Raw genomic sequence first — 23,813 nt, 5'->3', positions numbered from 1 at the left:
AACAATTCCAAGAAAATAAAGAAGAATGAAGTATTGACAGACTGGCTGTATGGATAACAGTATTCTAAAAGTTAAACATTAGGGGTTAATAGATATTATGGAAACCATTCTGGGAAGAGCAGGCCATTTGTGTTTCTTGAAGTAGACCCCCAACCTGCTTGCTATTAAACAGACTAATCATGGCTTAGAGAGTACACTCTAACACAGATACCAATTTCTCGGGGAAGGGATGTAAGGGTAGAGTAGGCAGAAGCCAGGAAAAAAGCAGGAGAAATGGACAGATTCAAGTCACACAAATCCTCAGGCAGAGTGCTTTTCTGTGGGGCAGGCACATGAGAACTCCTTTCCCCCTCACCTGTCTTTTCTAGGACAAGGGCAGCAAACACAACCACTGGGTTGGTGCCCTTTGTCCCAGCACTGAACACAAGAGGAAGAGCTTGGTAGCCTCACCAGAGACATACATTAATCCCGTTAAAGAGTGGAAGAGCTGGCTTGGGTAATAGAGTCTACCTCAGTAGATGTTTCTAAAAATAGGTAATTATAAGGAAAGACTGAATTAGATAGTTTCAAAGCTCCAGCTCAAAAGCAGGAATTGGAATACAAAACTTCTAAGCTATTCTTTTTTATGCATCTATTAAGATCCTATTTTAACCAGTCTCCCCAAATTAGCAACAGGGTTGATCTATATTCCTACTATATCTGATCTTGAGAAGTTTACATTCATACCATAACAAAAATCTTCTTTAAAGGTTAAAAAATTACAGTTTACTATCACTTAACAGTATGTACCTACAATCCACTCATAAAACTATAAGCCCCCACCTATGCATTCACTTAAAAACTGGTTTATTTAAAAAGCTGTACTATTTGCTCTCTTCTTTTCTCTTAGATAAAAGACAGAAAGACCAAACTGTCAAAAGAAGTCTGTAGCCGAAGTTATTGATTTAGGAAGTTCTCGGAACCTTACCTCTTCGCAGGTTAAGTCTTCAGGGATAATATGCTTAAGGGAGAAGCACAGCACATCTCTGCGACCATGTGTCCTCATGGCCCGGCAGTGGGGAGGCCATCCTCCAGCCCACATTCCCCACCTCACACCACAGAGTGCTGCCTCCACCTCCAGGGCAGGGCAGGGCTGGGCTGGGCTGGCGGCCTCCTTAAGGGCAGGAGTTCCTTCCCCAAGTGCAGAACCAATTCCCGCTGCACAGGAGCTATTTAAAGAGGTGGGGCCTGCAGGACAAATGCGGCCTTCGAGCCTTCCTGTTTGTGTCCTCGCTCACATTTCCATCCATTTCCTAAGGAAGACTACAGAGTGTATAGTAAGCATCGAGAAGGCTGAGATTTATGAAAACAGTGTGCAAGGGCAATTTTTAGAAACAGGTCTTCCCTTTCCTTCTTTTCTCCACAAGCAGATATGAGGCTTTGAAAGTACTTTAAAAGTCAAAAGCAAAAACTATCTGTTGTGGTTTGGTAAAGGTTTTCTACTTCTGAAAGATTTTTAATCTGACATGTAGAAAGGAAAAAAAAATTGTGGATCATTAACCCAACATGTATTACATAGTAAAACAGAAAAAAATAGATGCGACTTACGGTCAGAGGCAAGGGTTGGATTCAAAAAGCCTCTGCCTTTTACTAGCTTTAGTTAAAGAAAGTCACTCTGGGCCTCACTTTCTTTGTCTGAATAAATGGGACGAATAACATGTACTTTAGCTGTGTTATGAAATCTGCATTAATAACTGTCAAAGGCCCTATACTGTGCCTTACAGATGTCAGACCATGCTCTTATTACATTGACTTATCTAATTTCCCAGCTGCTGTTAAAGTGTATCAGGCATTAGTAGCTAGATAAAAAGTACAAATACATCTTTCTTCTCTGCATTTGTTTGCTTGTGTATTGTCTGACTTCCCCATTGGCACCAAGATTGTAGGAGAGCCAGAGACCTCATTGGTAAGACTGGTTTAACATATTCCCAGTACCAAGAACAGCTCTTGGCATATATTCCTATGCAACATGCAATGTTTGGTTAAATAAATGAATAGATAAATGCATAGTTTCAGACGAAATCAAAGTACGATGCTCTACACATAAGTCTGAAATAAATGCGTATTGAATTAGTGAATGAAGCACAACTTTTTTTCTATAGAGAAACATCCCAGGAAAATGCAATAATAGAATTTTAAGACAAGTTGGAGCTGTTACCAACATTTGAGATAAATATGACTGCATGTTTTGTTAAATCACCCTGTCAAACATATTATTAAGATGGTTAATGTACACACCTCTTACATCACGAATGTTAGGTACAATATTCAATATAAATTAATTCACTGAAAAAAATTTTAGCTTAGTTTAGAATGGACCTAAAATCATTCCTCAGGCCTATTTCTGTTAAAAATAGAAACTCTTTTCTGGTGCCCTGGAAGTCCTAGCTTGGTGGCAGTGGGATTTGACTTGATAAGGACCCATTGATTTCTTTAAAAGCACTATCCAGACAAGAAGGATAAAGACCTGTGGTCCCTTGTGGTTCTTATGAAACAACTGCTAATGTTTAATGTAACATAACATGCCAGGAGACAGGACAGTCTCCGGGATCTGAAACAGATTTCATTCTGAGCCTTCACATTGTTGTCTGAGTCCAGTTTGGGCCACTCCAGGCCACTAAGAGACCAAACGTCACTATTTGATAGCTGCTCATTAATCTATTATGTGTACAAAAGATAGAGCCTTTCGTGGGTATTTGTCCACGTCAGCAAATTACCAAGGAGGAAGAATACTGAATCTTAAAGATCATGTGAAACAGAATTCCCTCTTACTTCTGAGGATTTCTCTTGCTTTGCTCGAGAAAAAAGGAACATGATGCAGCCTCTCTCTTCCTCTCCTCTCTGCCCTCTCTTGGCTCCCACTTTACAGAGAGAACAAGAGCTCTCCTGCTGCAGACCTTTCGCAAGGCTTAAACATGGAGAAAAGATTTAAAGGCTCTCCTCTGAATGAAGTCATTATAGTTCCAAAATATGAGGAAGCACTTCATAATCATAAACTATGAAAGTTCTACAGCTTTTGGCCGATGAAAAAGAATCTCTGAAAAACAGTGGTGGTCAAATAAAAATAGAATTTACTGCCTAGAGCAAGTATCTATCCTCTATATTTTTCTAAGGTCAAAGTTTCAGACACCGTGAAGATGTTTTTCCGCCACATCCCTTCTCCTCCTTCTCTCAAGCAGTTTCTCTACTGCTGGAGGCATTTTTAACTGAGTAATTAAAGATTCTAAGGAAGTTCTGAAATAGATTTTTGACAGCTTTCAGCAGCAAGGCTTTCTCTCCCCTGACACGTAGCCTCTGGCCTAACAAATGCCATCTACAGGGAGCTTGTGAGTTCAATTAGAGGGTTATCAGATGTGGCTTAAATGCCTCCCGGAACATGCACATTTGACCCTGGGGCAGGAGGCTGAATTGTGGAAACTGTCATCCAATAGTCAAGCTGCTTCTCCCTCTAATGTAAGAAAGCTTGTAGGCACTCACCCAGAGGCTCCGACAGCCTCTCCTGGGGATTCTGAGGAACCTGCCAGCTATTTCCTGGATTAATAGTGGGACTGCCCCGGCTACCAACAGACTTAATCAAGATATCAATGTGTTACTTGGTTAGTAAATAAAAAGATAACTTCAAGTTACTGATTACACAGTCTTCTTGTGCTATTTCTATCATTACTTGAGACCATGTATCTAATTTTAATGAATATTTATCTAATCTATAGATATAATAAACATCGTGTAAGAGGAGAGACGACTTACAGGCAAGACTAAAAGGAGCAAATGTAGAGCACATTATCACAGAGTCTGCCGTTACTGGGCATGTGCACTGCACAACAGAACAATGATGAATCTCTCCATTTGCCTTATAGGACAGCTGATTTCCTGTCTGCTGACTCTAGTAACTATGCCTCGTTAGAAATAAAATAAGTAAAGCAAAGTTATAATGAAAGATTAATCTTAGTAATAAGAAAGGTCTGTGATAGCAAGTTCATTCTAAGAGTTTAGTGATATTTCTTTTCCTAAATGAGAAATAAAGGGGATAATATTTCTCCTTCTTCTTCTCCCTTTCAATTTGCTGTGGACAAGGGCTCTTCTAGATGCTTTGAAGACACAAGATGTGTAAGTAATGGGTTCCTATTCTTCATTAATTCATGAACTGGTAAGATAGGTACAGAGATAATTAAAGTACAAAGGTAGTGTGTGGTAAAGGGGGAAGTACAGCCTAATATCAAGAGTGCAGGCACAAAGCGAGAAGGACATAAGCCAGCTGGGGGCAAATTACGGCCCTCGGGCCAGATCCGGCCCGTTTGAAATGATAAAACTAAAAAAAAAACAAAGACCGTACCCTTTTATGTAATGATGTTTACTTTGAATTTATATTAGTTCACACAAACACTCCATCCATGCTTTTGTTCCGGCCCTCTGGTCCAGTTTAAGAACCCATTGTGGCCCTCGAGTCAAAAAATTTGCCCACCCCTGACATAGGCTTAAATTCTGGCTTTGCCACACCCATGCTATATAATCTTGAGCAAATTTCTTAATTCCTCTAAGCCTTGCCTTTCTCATGGGTAAAATAGAAAACATATTAGACCTGCCTCATAGGGAGACGGTGAAAATAAAATGAATTTATGAATGCAAATCCTTAACAAAGTGCCTGGGTTTTGGAAGTCCTCAGTAAATGGCACTGATGCAGAAGAAAACTATTAAAAAATAAATTGCCATGAACATTCAATGGAGAAAAAAAACACACAGTCTAACCATAACTAAAATAAGAGATATACAATTTTCTAGCCAGGAAACTGCCCTCTTAGAATAGTGTGAATGTGCAGACTATCCTTGACTTATATCCCTTAAGTTTGTAAGATGATGGGTACAAGAGTGCCTGGAAAGAAGAGGGGCACAGCCACCCCTAATGTCCCCATTGCCATCCCCCCTTCTTTTCTGGGATGCCCAACCATGGCCTTGTGTCTAACTTTAGCCCGTGCTAGTCTACATCACAGCAAATGGCCTTGTAGTCTCTTCTCTCTCTCCCACAAAACTACTTCTCTCTCAACACCAGAGATGGTCTCAGAGGCTACCTTATATGTAGGAGAAAACATCCAGGGCATAATAATGAAAACTTCTGTTTCTGGCAATGATGGATTAAGTGGCAATGGATTAGCCTTTCCAATGTAAATAACTGGAAAACTGGATAAAATATGTGAAAAACTGTTTATAGATATTCGACTAAAGGGAGCACAAAATGTGCTCCCTGAGAAAAGGGGACCATCTGCAGTGAGTTCCACAGTCATCCCCTCTTTCAGCCTGAAAGCACATTCCAGACCAGCAGTGCAGTGAGAGGAAAGCCAAGAACACTGGGGCCTCAGGGGGTTACGGGGCCACAGAACAGAGTGCACTGAGGCTAAGGCAGATGGAATTCTCTGGGAACAGTACCTTACAGGGAGGATCTATGCAGACAAGGAGCTCAAGAAATCGATACAGGGGTTTCCTTGAGTTTGCTGCTGAATATTAAGTTGACATACACAAGGTCAACTTCATAATGATGGGCAAAAAAAAAACAAATGAAGATCTATAAGTACCCAATTCCCAGATCTGCCAGAGTGCTAGGAGACACTTGAGTTGTTACCAGCCAGAATAGGAAGTCTTTGTTGAGTACCTGGGCTTAAGGTCACAACACCAAAAAATGCTTTAGTAATTTGACTAGTGGCCCAGTGCACGGATTCATGCACATTGAAAGAAAATTAATTAGAAGGAATATTTTAATATCGCTATTTGCCCTTTCTCTATAATAAAAGTGTCAACCAAATTCATGATCAACAATGACAAATCAAAACACATGTGTACGATTGGCACCAGCAAGAGCTTTATATGTATCATGCATGCATGAGTCAACATTTATTTTTAAATTGCCAGTGCACGTCATATGTACCGGCGGTTGGTTGGTCAGACGGTTGGACAGACGGACGATCGGTCACTTAGCTTTTTATATATACAGATACTTTAAAGTATCAGTTTAATGGTAAAGCTAACTCAGCCCTAGAGCAAAGACTATTGTAGACCTGCCCTAACAACCCTTTTAAAAGAAAGAAAGACAATAAAACTTTACACTAAATAAAACAACAAACAAAAAATATCACAAGTCCATTATTCAATTAAAAACTATGACACATGCAAAGAATCAGAAAAAGAAGACATAGAAACAAACTCAAATGACAGAGCTGATGAATTAGTACAAAAGGATAATTATAATTATGCTCAATATACTTAAGAATTTCAAACAAAGAGGAGATAAATGAAAGATTAAAAAGAGTAAGATTTTAGAGTTTTTAAAATTTGAAATTAAAATATACCAGATAGAATTATCATAACATTAACTAATTTCCAAAGAAGAGACCAATAAATTAAAAGGCAAAACAGTATAGAAAATACCTTATATGTCCTTATATGTCAATTTTTAAAAAAATAAAAAATATTGAGTGGTAGTGCCAGTGCTGACACTGGAGTGCTCCTCTCAGGGACTGGATGACCCTGGGAGCAAGGGCATGCCCTCTCCAATGCACCACTTTTCCTACCACCATTGAGCCCTCCCTTCTCTCCAGGCCCCAGAGCAGGCATTGTATGGTGGCCCCGCAACTGGGGCACAAAGACAGCAGGACCTTCAGTTTGGGGAATATGATTACAGCTATGCTAGGGAAAATACCAAATTTCGGTATTACACACATATGGCATAAAGACCAAGAATGTCCCGGATGACTTATGATGTGAAAGATGTGATGTGCAAATACATGTGCCCACTTTCACCTTCAGAGTAATCGTTGGTGACAACCTACACAGATGAAGGTACAAATAATAAGCTGGTGAAACAGAGCTGCAGAATCTACCACAAACATTTTGAAAGCCAATGCAAGTATTTGCTTTGTAGTTCCTGACCCCTTAATGCCTGATCCTTCCAAACAAACAAACTTAATCCTATTTGTTCATTACAGGAATTGGCTGTTTATCATGGCTGGAGACTTCCTGAATATACCCCTTCCCAGAAAGGAAGAATCTTATATAATAAAAGCGTGGTATGCAAATTGTCCCCTCAACCGACCAGGAGTTCATCCAGGAGTTCGACCTGGGGGCAGGGCCGGCTGGGGGACGGGAGGGAGGCCCCTGCTGGTGGTGGCAGTAGCAGCAGGAGTCCAAGAGAAGGGAGGGACTACCTGGCTGGTGGCGGCAGGCACTAGGAACCCTACCAGTGACAAATTCCATGCACTGAGCCTCTAGTTGCTCATAAAGAAGAATATACCACAATTCACAGGCTCGAGTCACTTATGGAAACTGGAAAGGGAGCATCAAGAAAAAAAAAAAGGCCAAGAGAAATACTGCTGAGAAATTTCTCAAGAAATTCTGTAATATTTCTCCAAAGAACCACATTCTTTAACAAAAGTAGTAGGTCATTCTTTAGGATGTACTTGGCATTATCTGAAGAATTCTCCTGGTGAAAAGATCAACTTACTGAAAAGAAGCTTCCTCAGTATTCCAAATACAGATTACATCCAGCTGCTTAGTGAAATCACCAAGGAACAAGGTTTTAATATAACATATGTGTATATAAGCAAACTGAGGGCCAAGGAACATTATCAGTGCTGCACTAAAGTGTACACCAATCCCATCACAGTCTATCATGGCACTGGGATCCCCTGTGGCAATGTGCAGAGTGATACAGCTCACAATGCTTTGCAGTATTTAATGATAACAGCAGAAAGAAAATAAGAGCAACTTAGAAAACCCACATAAAAAAATCCCCTCTCACCCCTTCTCAAGTAAAACATTCACTATAATGTTTGAGTTTGTGTGTTGTTTCTAAATATCTTCTTAGATTCCATTAACATTCCAGATTTCATCATCTCCTAGTAGTTGTTATTAAGCTCTTTTTAATGGCTTCAACTTTGTATTGGTATACTGTACTTATGTACTTTGTACCATAGGCAGAGTGTAGTACCCATTTACAATGCCATGCATTTCAAAGGAAGAAACTGTATGTTTATTGATGATGAGGAGGAGGATGAAGTAAAATTACTGTTAACAACAATCTTTCTTCTAGTGCTTAGCTTCTTTGTGCAAGGCTTTGTAAAGGGAATTTGAAGGAAGCCCCTTAGAATTAGTAGTAGAGTGTTGAGGAATGCTCTAACAAGCTTTTATTGGATGTGATTATTAAATGTCAGGGGGCATGACTGGTCTGCTGCATATTTGATCCATGTAATAAAAAGCTGTTGTTATAAAATAAAATGTAATTAATTAAAAAGTATATGTCAATTATGTCTCAATAATAACAAGAAAATATCCAAACTGCAAAACACAGGGGGAAAAAAGGCTGAAAAATTAACAGAGTCTCAGTGACCTGAGGGATAACATCGAGTAAGCTAACATATGTGTTACTGGAGCCCTGGGATGGGAAAAGGGGATAAAAATGATATAAAGAAATAATAGCTGAACTGTGTCCAAATTCAACAAAAACTATAAATAAGAGATCCAAGAAACTCAATGAACCCCACCAAAAAAAAAAAAACCAAAAAAACAAACACCAAAAAAACAGAAACAAAAAAACCAGCCTGGCATATCATGATGCAATTGCTGAAAAAAAAGATAACGAGAAAAAGCAAAAGTAGCAGAGCGGGGGGAAAACAGACATATTATGTACAGAAGAACAAAGATAAGAGTGACTGCAAACTTCTGATTAGGAACAACCCAAGCAAAAAGCAGTAGAATGACACCTTTCAGTAATGAAAGAAAAAAGGTTAACCTAGAGTTCTATATCCAGTGGAAATATCCTTTAAAAAAAGACAAAATAAATACAATCTTAGACAAACAAAAGTACAGACAATTCATATACAGCAGATCTGCACTACAAGAAATGTTAAAGTTTTTTAAAAAGAAAGAAAATAATACTAGATAGAAACTTGGACCTACACAAAAGAATAAGAGTGTGGGAGTTTGTAAATATGTGGGTACATAAAAAAGAATTTTCTTATATTTTAACTTCTTTAAAATAAAATTGACTGGTTAAAACAAAAATAATACCAAGGTTTTTGTCAGTTTGGGTCTTGAGGAAAACAGAAATCAAGAACTGAATCAAAGGTTCACGAGACTTATTGGAGGAAACACTTGTGAAAGATAAAGGTGAGAGGGAGCAGGATTGGGCAGAGAAAGAGCCTCACCCTGAGTGCAGATCCAAGGAAGACTCAGCCAGGCTAAACGGCAGTCCCCAGCAGATATTGGCCCCACTCATGTGCTCAGACATGAGCTGACAGGATAGCCATGGTGTGACTATGTGTTAGATTCCCAAAGTGTGACAGCTGAAGGTATAGCTAAGTATACTACTTTTTGGAAAAGTGGTCTGAATAGCACAACTCTATTTCTGCCACAATTTGTTCTATTACTGAGAAAGGAGTGCTGACATCTCCAACTATCACTGGGAGTTGTCTGTTTCTCCTTTCAGTCCTGAAAGTTTTTACTTCAAATATTTTGAAGCCTTATGGTTCATGCATACACATATAGGGTTATTAAATTTTCTTTATGAAATTAGCCTTTTGTCATTAGAAAATATCGCTCTTGTCCTTGATCATATAAATGTTATTAATAAAATATCATTCCAAGTATAAAATAAAAAATGAACTCTAGAGTAGAAAGTAGGTGTACTTAGATTGTGGCTATGTTCATATTTTGAAAATAATTTTTTAAAATATGTTTTGATTGATATTTTAGAGAGAAAGGAAGGGGAGGGAGAGAGAGAAACATCAATGTAAGGGAGAGACATTGATCAGTTGCTTCCCCCATGTACCTCTACAGGGGATTGAGCCCACATCCTGGGCATGTGCCCTGACCAGGAATCGAACTGGCAACATTTTGGTGCATGGGACAACACTCAACCAACTGAGCCACACGGGCCAGGGATGAAAGTAACTTTTGATGATAATCCTATATTTAGAAAAGTTTTATGTCATGTGTCAAAAGAACTATCTGAAATAATTTGTTTTATTTCTAAGTGGAGCTATATGTTTTTCAAGGATTTCTCTCTCAGAACCCAGGATAAAGCCCATTGCCTCTAAAAGCTCTCCTGTCTCCCAGGTGGTAACAGCTGCTGCCTCCTTTGTGCCCTTGGTCTTGAACATACCTCCATCCCAGCCCATCTCCCTCATTGCATGTATTTGCTCTCACATTTGTCTCTTCCACTAGACAAAATATTCTGAGGGCAGAGACTATCTTATTACCTTCATGTCCCCGATGTCTGGCGCTCACTAAGTAGTTCATTAATACTCATCAAATGAATTAAAAGCTTAAGTTTAAAATTATAATTCTGAATTAGCGTGGGCCAGCTTTCATTGGATCACAGGAATCGACATGGGCCAGTGTGCCAGTGTTAATGGACCTTGGACTGTAGAAAGTACCTACAAAATTATAAAATATGTGTCACCTTGCATTATTTTTTAACATCAAATAATTCAATAATTGAGATATTTGTCTTTCACTGGAATTACTTAGTCTTATTATTTTATTCTATGAGGACTCTTCCCATGTACAAATTAAACTGTATAGAATTAGATTTTATCATCTATTCCTAAAATTCTGAAGAAAACACTATCTTTTTTTAATGTTTTGATAGAATAAAATAGCCAGGAGAGGGCCAACTAGATACAGGAATATAGATTGGTTATAAAATATTTCTTGATAATTACTTGTCTGCTTTCATACTCTCTTTCCCTTACCACAAATAAAGAGCCTTGCACACACTGTGGGGGAAGAAGAGGGAGATGCTAAGAGATGCCATGCTTACTTGAGCCCTGTGAGCCACACTTCTGCTCTTCCATCCCCTCCACTTCAGAGCATCGCTGCTATTCTCCTTCCCCATCTGCAGGCTGCACAGGGCTCCTTATGGCAGTTCATCTGCACCGGAGCTGGGAGCATCCAACAAATATTTGTGGGCCACACACTGTGCTGGACACTGGCTGATAGATGGGAGGAAAAATACAGACAGACTTTGCCCTCCGGGAGAAGAAAATTAAACAGCTATTTGCAGTAACATTGGATGAATACTATGATAAGGTAAATAAGGCTAGTCTGGAGTCAAACTCTAATACTTGTGTAAGAATATTCTACCTTGACAAATAAGAGAAAAGAGACTGTGTCTATTGGACACAACCGCATTGATTGGCAATCTCTCTTTCCCCCTGTTTTCTGATCAGTATATTTAGGATGATAAAACTGCCTCCCCATCACAAAGGTTTTTTTGAGAATTAATGTGATCAGGCCCAGGCCCATAGTGAATGGTGGTCAAAGCTTAGTCCTGAGGAATGAAAGAAATTCATGTGGATATATTAGTTTGCTGGGGCTGCCCCAACAATATACCATCCGTAAAGTGACTTAAACAGAGACATTTATTTTCTCACAGGAGGCTGGAAGTCGGAGATCAAAGTGTGGGCATTGCTGGTTTCATTCTGAGGCCTCTCTCTTTGGCTTGAAGATGGCCCTCTTCCCACTCTGTCTTCACCTGGTCTTTCCTCTGTGCCAGTATGTGGCCTAACTTCCTCTTCTTATCAGAGCAATCAGACTTGAGCAGGGCCTGCTCTAATGACCCCATTTTAACTCAATTGCCACTTTAATTGCTCTACCTCCAAATGCAGTCACATTCTGAGTTACTGGGTGTTGGGTCTTTGGGGGAAGACAATTCAGCATATAACAGTGGGAGAGGCAAAGAGAGACACAGAGAACTCTTTCTAATAGAAGGAATAACGTGTTAACTGAAAGAGAATGGTGTAGAACATTAAAAAGAAACTGAATGAAATAAAACCCTTTTGCAATAGAGATTGTTAGAGAATAAATAGCAAGAGGTGAATCAAGGCATTTGAGAAACGCTGATGGTTTGAATCATGCCATGGGGATGAAAGGAACTGATGTACTCTGAAAATCTAAACAGACTTGGTGACTGATGGAGGGCACGAGGGAAAAGGAGAATGATTTCCATGTTACCAGCAAATAGGTCAATAATTGTGCAGGAAGATAAAGTCAAATGGGTCTCCTGAATTTAAGAAACCTCTGGGACTATCAGTAGGCCATTGGCTATTTATAGTGCTGGTACTGAGTGCTTGTTAAAGCCTCACTATGCACCACATAGTATGCCAAGAACTATCCATACTATTAAATACCTTTCTACAGATGAAGAATCTGAACCTTCAGTACATAATATAACTTGGCCATGGCTTCAGGTTCCTCCCACACTCTGCCCCACTCCCACCCTAGGGGTACCACTATCTTGAGCTCTGATACCATAGATTTGTATTGACTATTTTTGTATGGTATATGAATGGAATCATACAGTGTATGCACTTTTCTCTATATGTCTACATGGGTTTTAAAACCTGCTATTTAACTTGGGGAGAAAGGGTTATTGTAGATAGACATAAGTATAATCTCATGAATTCATTTTCCTGTATTCTAAGGACCCCTGACATGAATATATAGTACCTAGACATTTGTATTCTGAAGTACACCTAGGTAAAATCAGTAATATGAAATGAATCCAGGGGAGGACAAGGCCTATTTCCCTGTTGTATCCTCTGGAAGAGATTGAGTCTCTGACCCCGACTAACTAACAAATTCCTTCGTATGAATTAAAGATTAGAATGTAAAGTAATAATAATGGCGAGAGAGGCTTTAAAGGGAAAGTTATATTGCAGTAGCTTAAAGTAAACTGAGATGAGCTTTAGATCATAAATCTGAAATCAACTCTAATTGTTGCTTTATCCAATTAATCCCTTTTTCTAGTTATGAATCTTATACTGCTAAGGAACTGCCAGTGACTTTGGAAAGTGTTTTGAATGTGCTGGAAAAACAATATAAATGTCAGTAGAAAATAAGCTTTTTACTATTTTTAAAAATTCTTTTCTAAAACAATTTCATAGAAGTTGTGTATTTAACTTTTCAACATTTTACTGTATGTTCATTATATGATATAACTGTATATTGTACTTGCTGAATTCTGACGTTGTTTCTCACCTGGTGCTAAGAACTTCTCTTTCTTAGCCAGCATGGTGGGGTTTTTTTAAGATCTTAGTATTTAAACTTATCCTGATGATGATACCCAATACAGAACTGTATTCACCTTTAATTTCCCTGAAATATACCTTATCCCACCATGATTTAGCACCGCTAACTGGTCTCAGTTATTCAAAGATAGGTTTAACTTCACTATGATAATGACATACCATTAAAAGTTTCTCTATAAAAGTTACTTGCATGTATTACCTTTTGGGGAGAAACTGCAATAAGGTCTGAAGATCACATTTAATAGAAAGAAGTGGATATTTTATGTAAGAAGAAAAGTAATTATAGCTTCAGAGTCACATGGCCAAAAATAAATTATATATTCCATTCTACAATAATGTTTTAAACAGTGATTTCTTCCTAATTACCTGTTACCTTATTCCTTCATGAAAATGGTCTTATTTAAGATAAGTAGACATCAAGAAAAGAGGCATAATTATTGCAAACAGAGAATCAATTGTATCGCATATTTTAGAGCTATTGATGTGATACTCAAGATAAGCACATGTTCACTTAAGGTAGACCAGTACTAGACCAAATCTTAATCACAAAATGTGAGCTTGATTCTGTGTGTCAGCTTTATAGTTAAACTCTTATAAGAACTGTAGCAACCTCTTTGTCTGTTATGAGCACAGACCATATTTACTAAGACAAAAATCAGTGTGCTTGGATTGAAATGTTTCTAGATGAATCTTGACTACACAGAGTCAGAAACATGCAAGAGCCATGCCTCTGGGAAGACCATCAGAACTCAAACTTAAAAACAGAAACAAAAATAAGATGCCTCAACTCATTCAACCCCACTGCTCCAAATATTATCCTTTCATTTAATTTAGAAAATATCCACTTTATTAGCAGTTAGTCTTGAATCAAACCTCACGCTATGTGAGGTTTTGTATATTACGTTCTTCCAACTGTGGTCTGCAGTTATAGAATAAGCTGAAACCTTATTATATGGTATAGAGTAAATCATAAGATGGCATGAACCCCATGAATCTCAAAATCAAACAGGGGAGAGAGAAGGAAGAAATAGTTGATTTCAATTTGGTTTCACTGAAAATATAATACTTATTGTCACTTTGCATTAGATAAAATAGAAATATGTATCAAAGAAAAACATTTTAAAAGGCTAATTTGAAGAAATTTATTTTTAATTAAATAAGTGGCTCTTATGTCAAAGTAATGCTTTTACTTTAAGCTTTTAGTAAGCAGAAATATTTAATAGTCTCTTTCCAAGACTCAAAAAAACTACAAAGTAAGACCACTAGTACCTTTTCAAACAGAGCATCTAGATATTACAAGTCCCAGACTCAGCCTAGATTCATAATCACTTGACTAAATGGCATTTCTGTAATACACAAAAGTATTGATTTATTAGGAAATGGTTTGAAGCACTATTTTTACCTCATCTATTACTCCTACATATAGTGTTTACAGCAACAAGAGAAAAGAAATAGTCAACCACTGGGTCAAAGACAAGAGTAAATAGAATAATTATGAGCACACAAAGAGGCAGAAAAATACCCTGGTGCGATGACACTGAGCATTGCTTAGGAACCTAGCCTCTGCATTCTTGAAATGTGACCAGAGATGATAAAGAAGTGTTGAGAGGAACAAGCGAGCTCATTGTTACCTGTCTGTGCTCCTTAGTGGAGTGGGGGCAAAACCTGTTGTATCATCACACAACAATCCCAGGCTAAGAATTAACCTCGCACCCATGAGAAGCTTCCAGGGCCCTTTTCACAGCAGTCCTTTCTGTTTAGACATGGTCCTCTTTGTGCAGTGGCTGAAGTGATTTAGCAATTGGTTTTGCTGAGCCTGGAACCTTTGTTGCACTGCCTGAGGTCTGTGTTAACTAAAGACACAAATGGCCTCAAGTAAAGGGACCAAATTAGGGAGAGAGGATCAAGAGAAAGCTCCTAAGGAAATTTTTAAGTTAAGCACTAGTCTTTGATTGACCTGTGATGCCAGTGATGCAATCAGAATAGGAAGAAGGGTCTGTTTGGCTTCATTGTTTGAATTTGGGTCTGAAGACTCAATAATCTATATATATAAAAGCCTAAGCGACTGTCCAACCATCCGACCATCTGACTAGTAGCTATGACGTGCACTGACCACCAGGGGGCAGCTGCTCAACGCCGGATCTGTTCAGCTACAGTGACTTGGCAGCTATGGTTCACAGGTGACGCACCGGGAACCAGAGCAGAGGCAGCCTGATTCTGAGGTGCGTCACCCGAGAGCTGCCTTCTCACAATTGGGGACCCCTTGGGGGATGTCGGAGAGCTGGTTTTGGCCTGATCCCCGCAGGCCAGGCTGAGGGACCCCACCGATGCACAAATCCGTGCACTTGGACTCTAGTTTATGATAATGCTCACATTCTTTTAAAATAGTTCCAGAAACTGTGGTCATTAAACTCACTAGAGGAAAGAAATCCACTTGGCCCACTCATGTTTTCCCTTCAAGAAAAGTAATGAGGATTAATAAATAGCATGACTGAGTAGAAATTCTATTGGTCTACCTAGGGTGAATGGGCATTGGCCAATTTGTAAAGGGAGCTAAAATTAAATTCTTAATATAATTTAATGTCAATTAAATGTATATAATAAAGAATGACCACCCTGAAAATTAATCTATTTAATAGTTAAAATATAATCAAATTGGTCTGTTCTACAAATGTAGCTCTCCTTCCTCTCTAATTAAGCACTATTTTATGAAGTTCAACTTCCCAGACGCTTGCAATTTTTTTTAAGAGTCTTGTAGGTATATCTTCAAATTGGAAGAGACTTTGCTATTTCTTCTAATAGGAAAATTGGTTCCTTGTCTTAGCAATTGCCAATTACCTTCATGACCCTAGAGAATTTCAAGAACATGAAATCAAACTACAATCAGAAAGACAAGTTAAATAGCAAATCTTATGGTTTACACAATTACAGAGAGACAGCACTACCTACAGTATTTTGTAATCTATGATGTCACTGCAGCTGCTTTTCCTGGGTCTGGCAGTGTCATCTGGGGGTGGAACACCACAGTAGAGAACCATAGAGTATCCTGAGCCCACCAGTTGAGTGATATTCCTTCTTGTTGACTTAGTTGGCATTGTTCATTTTGCCTTTCTATGCTCCAGCCCCAACAATCAATTTCTATGCATATTCCTCCTGGCCATCATCTTCAAGTCTTTAAAATTACAGTCTCTGATATCCTATGAATCACCCCAAGTTACCAAGCCCTAAATTAGATGCTGCACTTTCACAGGAGACATATTATCTACAATAGGAGGGATTGCCTCACAATGAGGTCATGGAAACGCTGGTTTTACAGTATGAAAAACAAAAGCATTTCCTTTCTCTTTCGCCTCCAGTGGTTTTTTGTGTGTGTTTTTTTTCTTTACAAGAGATAAAATCTGACAAAGTGAAAACATAACCAGCTGACCTTGTGGAACCTGACCCTGATTAGCATTTCCCTGTGTTTCCTCCGCATTTCATTTTCTATTTCTTATTGTAAGAAACTGTCTTCTGTGACAAATTTTAACCAGAGTCAAATTTGGAAAAGAAAATTCATCTTTCAATTTTGGAAAAGGAAATTCATACACTGCTCCTTTCCCTTCGTGCCATCAACATTTACAGAGCATTACTGGGCATGCGATCATAAAGACAGGCCGTGGTTTCTGCTCTCGGGGAGCTGCCGTCCAGTGTGGGAGCAGGAGGCAGGCAAAATAACATCACAATTATCATTGGCCCAGGCTTCACAGGGAGCACAGCAGAGATAAAATGGAGCCAGACTGGAAGGGAGGAGGAAAGGTAGTAGGGAAGGCTTTCTAGGCAAAGTAAGCTGTGACAGGATCCCCAAGGACAATAGGCCTTAACAGGGTGAAGACTGGCTCCTCAGGCAAGGGCGATAGGATATATAGAAAGGGGGCAGAATGTGGTGTTAAGAATGACAAGCTCTACATGTATACTTTACCACATTTCTTTTTTTAAAGAAGCAGCAGTTTGGGTTTTGAAATGAGGTAATTATATTTCCCTCAGGCTAGTTACTTACACTCTGTTTCCAAATCTTTAAAATGAGAAGCAAAATAGTACCTACCACCTAGGAGTAAAAACCTGGGGGTTAACACACACAAAGTGCTTGGCCCCTGCAGGCCTTAGAGGAGGAACTAAATAAATGTTAGCATTTATTATTGTGCATCCAGACCCAGAGAGGAGTGAGGGCAGGGTACCTGCCAGGCATGGTGAGTTTAAGCTCCCTTCTTCAACAGGAAAGGTCCAGGAGACATAGAAGAAACCCAGAAATAGGAACTGAGTTGAAGGTTATCAGAAATGACATTTTTAAAAAACATTTTTCTTGTTTTGTATCTATCCTATCTAATAATCCTATCTAATAAAGAGGGAATATGTTAATTGACCCTCATGCTGTCACAAAGGTGACAGCACCCACAGCCAATAAGGAGGGAATATGCTAATTGACCGCTCTGCCCTCAAAGATGTGGCACCCACAGCCAATAAGGAGGGAATGTGCTAATTGACTGCCCTGCCCTCAAAGATGGCGGCACCCAGTCCCCTCAGCCCTGCTGGGGTGGCAGGCAGGTGGCAAGGCCGGGCCCATCACTAGGTGGGCATGGCCTTGCCGCGTGCCTGCCTCCCAAGTCCCCCAGTCCCCTCAGCCCCCCAGCCACCCAGGGCCAGCCTGAGGCTCAGGTAACCAGGGGCAGCCGAGGTTTGCACTGCCAGCAGTGGCAGTGGCAGTGGCAGCAGCAGAGGTATGATGGGACATCACCTTCCCCTGATTGCTGGGTCACCTCCCGCCCCTGAGGGCTCCTGGACTGTGAGAGGGGGCAGGCTGGGCTGAGGGATCCGCCTCCAGTGCATGAATTTTCATGCACCAGGCCTCTAGTATAAGATAATGGAGGTTAATTAAATTTATTGCAGTAATCATTTCACTATATGTGTAAGTCAAATCATTATGCTGTACACCTTAAACTTATACAAAGTATGTCAATTATGTCTTGAAAAACTGGAAAAAAGAATTATAATAGAAAGAAGGAAGGAAGGAAGGAAGGAAGGAAGGAAGGAAGGAAGGAAGGAAGGAAGGCTGGTTTTGAACATATCACTTTTACCTCCCTGAGGTCCTCACTGAACGTTGAACATGCACTGAGGATACATCCTTGAAGTTACTTACTATACCTTCCTACTTGAGAAGAACATGTCAATGCAAAATACAGTAATTACATCTTCCAGGATTAAAATACTCCTTTTGAAGGGCAGACTGACAATACCACTTTAAATATACCTCCTTTCCCAAGGCCTGGAAAGGAGCACAGTCCTAAAGCTATGGATGCTAAGCATCCCACAGAAACCCAGGTTTGGTTACCCAGGTTGAGAGTCTGGATAGAGGAATGTTATGTTATGATGCCACACGTTATAATGACAAAACAACAATATGAGAAACTATGATGAATCAGTCCTTCCCATTTAAAAAATGGTATAGAGGAAACTCCATACTATTTTCCACGGTGGCTGCACCTGTCTGAATTCCCACCAGCAGTGCACTAGGGTTCCTTTTCTTCCACATCCTTGCCAGCACTTGTGGTTTGTTGATTTGTTGATGATAGCCATTCTGACAGGTGTGAGATGGTACCTCATTGTTGTTTTGATTTGCATTTCTCGGATGATTAGTGACTTTGAGCATATTTTCATAGTCTCTCAGTATTCTCTATGTCCTCTTTCGAAAAGTGTCTATTTAGGTCCATTTCCCGTTTTTTGATTGGGTTGTTTATCTTTCTTTTGTTAAGTTGTATGAGTTCCCTGTAAATTTTGGAAATTAAACCCTTATCTGAAATAGTATTGGCAATATGTTCTCCCATTGAGTGGACTTTGTTATTTTGCTGATGGTTTCTTTTGCTGTGCAGAAGCTTTTTATTTTGATATAATCTCATTTGTTTATTTTCTCCTTAGTTTCCATTGCCCTAGGAGCTATATCGGTGAAGATATTGCTACAACATATGTCTGATATTTTGCTGCCTATGGAGTCTTCTAAGATTTTTATGGTTTCCCGTCTTACATTTAAGTCCTTTAACCATTTTGAATTTGTTTTTGTGTATGGTGTAAGTTGGTGATCTAGTTTCATTTTTTTGTATGTATCTGACAAAATTTCCCAGCACCATTTATTGAAGAGACTGTCTTGACTCCATTGTATGCTCTTGCCTCCTTTGTGAAATATTAATTGAGCATAATGGCTTGGGCCTATTTCTGGGTTCTCTGTTCTGTTCCCTTGGTCTTTATGTCTGTTTTTGTGCCAGTACCAGGCAGTTTTGAGAACCGTGGCTTTGTAATATAGCTTGATATCTGGTATTGTGATCCCTCCAACTTTGTCCTTCTTTCTCAGGACTGCTATGGCTATTTGGGGTCTTTTTTATTTCAGATGAATTTTTGGAGCGTTTGTTCTAGGTCTGTGAAATATGCCATTGGTATTTTAATGGGTATTGCATTGAATCTAGAAATTGCTTTGGGTAGTATGGAAATTTTAATAATGCTAATTCTACCAATCCATGAACACGGTACGCTCTTCCAGAACTCCCATTTGACCCAGTAATCCCACTTCTAGGACTATATCCCAAGAAACCAGAAACACCAATCAAAAAGGATATATGCACCCCTGTGTTCATAGCAGCACAATTTATAATAGCTAAGATTTGGAATCAGCCTAAGTGCCCATCAGCAGATGAGTGGATTAAAAAACTTTGGTACATCTACACAATGGAATACAACACTACTATAAAAAAGAAGGAACTTTTACCATTTGCAACAGCATGGATGGAATTTGGAGAGCATTATGCTAAACGAAATAAGCCAGTCAAAGATAAACTACACATGATCCCATCATAGGTGGGATATAATGATCAACATAAACTGATGATCAAAAAAACATAGATCCAGACAGAGACAAGGTAGCATTGAACAGAAGGTCCAAGCTCAGAGAGAAGGCGGGGCGGGAGGGTGGTGTTAGAGATCAACCAAAGGACTTGTATGCATGCATATTAGCATAACCAATGGACACAGACACTGGGGCAGTGGGGGCTTGCCCTCAGGGGTAGGAGTGGCGGGGGAGGGGGGTCATACAGGGGAAAAGGGAGACATATAATACTTTAAACAATAAAAAAATGGTATAGAAATGTTAGAATAGCAGAAGCCTGAGATGCTAATTTCTTAGTTTCCTCATTGTATAAATAAGGCTAGATGTTTCTAAGGATCCTTGGAACCATGAATGCCCTATGAACTGACTGATGAACAGGCTGTATAGAATCAAGGCAGGGTATGAACCCCCGGGTAAGGAGGAATACATGTCCAGTCCAGAAATTTGTCAGACAATGCTACCAGGAACTGTTTGCAGGGGCACGCACAGTAATATTTGGTGCTTACATTCCTAACTTTCCTCTAAGGACATGCTACTGATTTACTAGTCATGACTTCTGACCTTTCTTGAATCTGTTCTTAGTGTACCGTTGCCTGGGGCCTACCAACTGGATGATGTGCAAACAGATCAGTTGTTTGCTCTGCTTGACTTAGTGCACACATTTTGCCTCATGTTATTTTGATAACATTGGTCAGAGATGTGCTAGAAGATTTCACCTTAATCTCAGAAATGCTTCATTTGCATAAACAAACATTTTTCTCTCTGTCTTAGCACCCAAGACTAGAAACTGGTGGTCTCACATGCAGATCACACCCCTGCATAGGCATCTGAGGAGGAAAGTACTAGAAACACCAAGCAGGCTCCCATGAGGAAATAGGCCATGGACTTGTAGGTGTGAGGGCCAAAAAAAAAAAAAGGATTAATTTCCCTTATCTTCCTATTCAACAACAATTAGACAATGCCCACCCTCATATGTGAAGTACGGAAGGGCTTCTGTTTCCTCTACTCCTTCCTTGAGAAGTGGCTAAAACTCAGTACCTTCTTGCACCATGATCTCATTAAGTGTTGATTGCCAACATTTTTCCCTTCTGAGCACATAAATATCCTATTCATACAGGTATTATCTCGTGAGCCCAGGGCGCTCCCAGACTCTGCCCTGTCAGCTCTCTCACATCAGCCAGAAATGCCTGAGCCGCAGATGTTGCTCATCACAGCAAAGCCACCCAGAAGTGTCCTGATTACAGAGACACAACACAGAATGGCTGCCTAGGACACAGCAGGCATTCTAGCAGCCTCTCCCTAGGTTAGCCATGTGCTATATTTATATTGAACTTGTTCCACATTTGTTCAAAGCTAATCTCTAGGTATGAGGGAAACACTCTTAATATTATGAGAGGTTTCTCCGGGTACAGAAAATGGTCATCATAGCTATAAATGTAAAGATATCCTGGATTAAAAAAAAGGAAGACATTTAAAATACTAATTTAATCAGCATATTCTTAACCTATAGCCCAGGAACTCACCTGAAAAGACATATGCAAGTCTGTATAGCAAAATATGGATACTTTTCATAGGGACCTAATGCTTTTATTAGATTCTCAAAGAGTTCTATGACTTGAAAAAGCTAAGAACTACATGATAAAAATAATAACCTTTTTTGTCAGTATGTAAAAATACAACTCAGGTCCCCAAGCAACGAGTAAAAGGAAACACAAAATACATCACTTTTTGCTTCCATTTGAATACCTCTGAGCAATGAAAGTACATTCCAAATTCAAGGACAGTATCAGCCACACATGCTCAGTTTGTGAACAGTTACTTTGCTTCAATAGTTCATCAAATAATTTTGACAATATAATTTTTAATTTGGCTTTGAATAAATTCATCCTAACAGCGGGAAAAAAAAAGAGGTAAGTTAAATGTGAAACAGTTCTCCAAAATTAGTACCGATGCAGTAAATGGGTCATTTAATAGAATATTTGCTGAATTTGAAGTCCAATCATGTTTGGATATGTGGAGAATTCTATTCTCGGAGTGGCATCATTCCAGGAAGGCAGAAAACCTGTAACTGAATCTCTTTCACCACTTTTCCCAAACAAATAGGGGTGCACTCCATAATACCAGCAGCCACAGTCTTAACTGCAGCTGACCAAGTCTGAGATAACCTCCAAAATTTGCTCTGTTATTAGCAACATTCTTGCCTTCATGGATTTACCAAAATGCCTATGCGGGCCAGGGTTTCATTCGTGTTGACCCAAAGTCTTCTCCCTCTGCCTGCCCTGGATCCCTCTGGTGCACACACTAGGAAAACCGTCATCACCATCCCCAGCTGGGTCATGCAATCACAGGCCACGGTAACTGGGGGTTAGAGCTATATATGTCTCTGCTAAATGTGAAGTCTGAAAACTGGAATTTCAGTAGAACCACTAGGATCCCAGCATGTTTGTGATTACTGTGAAGCCAGCTACTTCCAATGTATAAGTCAATTTGTATCAGTTATTCAATTTCTTGGGGGGGGGGGGGGGCATAAACTGAGAGCTCCAAAAAAATTAAGTTTTTGCTTGAGTCTGATTCTTTTAAAATGAATGCTTTACTTCAATAGACTATATGATATCTATAAAGAGTTGAAGAGATCCTCCCAAAGTGAGGTACTTTTATTAATTTATTTTCATTGTTTTGGCTGGAACAATTGATATCTCTTTGGCAACTTGTTTATTTTCATTAATAATAAACTGGTGGCTAAATATGTAATCCTCATTTTTTCTTGGCCAACCCTTGATTCAGTTTCCAGAGTGCTACTACTTGAATTCCCATTGTTCTCTCTCTCTCTCTCTCTCTCTCTCTCTCTCTCTCTCTCTCTCTCTCTCTCTCTCTCTCGTCTTATTCCTTTAAAATAAGTGAGCTAAGACAGTTTGACAGTTTCCCCAATGTCAATCTGATAGTATATTTGAGGTCCTGTGGTACTGTGAGTTACATCCATCACAATCTGAATAGAGCAAAGAACCCTGGTCAAAGACTTGAGAGTTCTGAATTGTCTGGGGCTCTTCCATTGACTCTTTGTGACCTTCCAACAAAAGTTATTGCCCTGAGATTCAGAATCCTCGCTGAAAAGTGAGAGGCTGTAATAGGTGAAACCTCCAGTTCCTCTTGGCTTTACCTATTATAGAGAACTAATTGTCTGTATTTTGCTAGGATAAGCTTACTATATAAGCCTCACAGTAGGCAGAAGAAGAAGCTGTGTACATTAGGGGACTGAGTTCTATGGCCCAAGGACCACAGAAAGTTTTATCACATAAAGTTTTTTGTAATAAAGTTTTTGTACATAAAGTTTTATTATAACAGTTAATCTATTGGGTTATGTATTGCTGCTTTCATGCTAATAATAGCAGGTTTTCAACAGAGACCATGTGGCCAGTGAAGCCAAACTACTTTTTTAGAAAAACTTTTCCAGTCCCTGGTCTAAATGATACTCATGAGGCATGTGATTTCCCTCCTATAGAACTCTCCTCTGTTCCCTGAATGGACCTGGAATTCCACCAGTAGAGATTTAAACATTTTACATATGCTTTGGAAAGGCAAAACACCTTAAGTGTTGAGCAGATAGCCCCTTGATAAGAAACAAATGATTCCTACCTGGTGCACTAGAACAGCGGTTCTCAACCTGTGGGTCGCGACCCCTTTGACGGTCTAACGACCCTTTCACAGGGGTCGCCTAAGACCATCCTGCATATCAGATATTTACATTATGATTCATAACAGTAGCAACATTACAGTTATGAAATAGCAACGAA

General features: G+C 39.4%; 1 protein-coding gene and 1 pseudogene across 2 annotated transcripts in view; one reads left to right on the top strand and one right to left on the bottom strand.

Moving 5' to 3' along the window:
* ARHGAP28 (Rho GTPase activating protein 28) overlaps nt 1-23,813 on the bottom strand; it is a 135,727-nt gene that overhangs the window by 90,579 nt on the left and 21,335 nt on the right. The gene's annotated exons all lie outside the window — the stretch shown is intronic.
* LOC308522894 (interferon-inducible double-stranded RNA-dependent protein kinase activator A-like) lies at nt 6,700-7,785 on the top strand (annotated as a pseudogene). Its single transcript has 2 exons — nt 6,700-7,091; nt 7,290-7,785. The product of its transcript is annotated as an interferon-inducible double-stranded RNA-dependent protein kinase activator A-like (transcript).

This window comes from Myotis nattereri (genome assembly GCF_964212035.1).
Source record: "Myotis nattereri genome assembly, chromosome: 8".
Lineage (NCBI taxonomy): Eukaryota > Metazoa > Chordata > Mammalia > Chiroptera > Vespertilionidae > Myotis > Myotis nattereri.
Note: the sequence above shows the minus strand (reverse complement) of the source record. Positions and strands in the feature narration are given on the sequence as shown.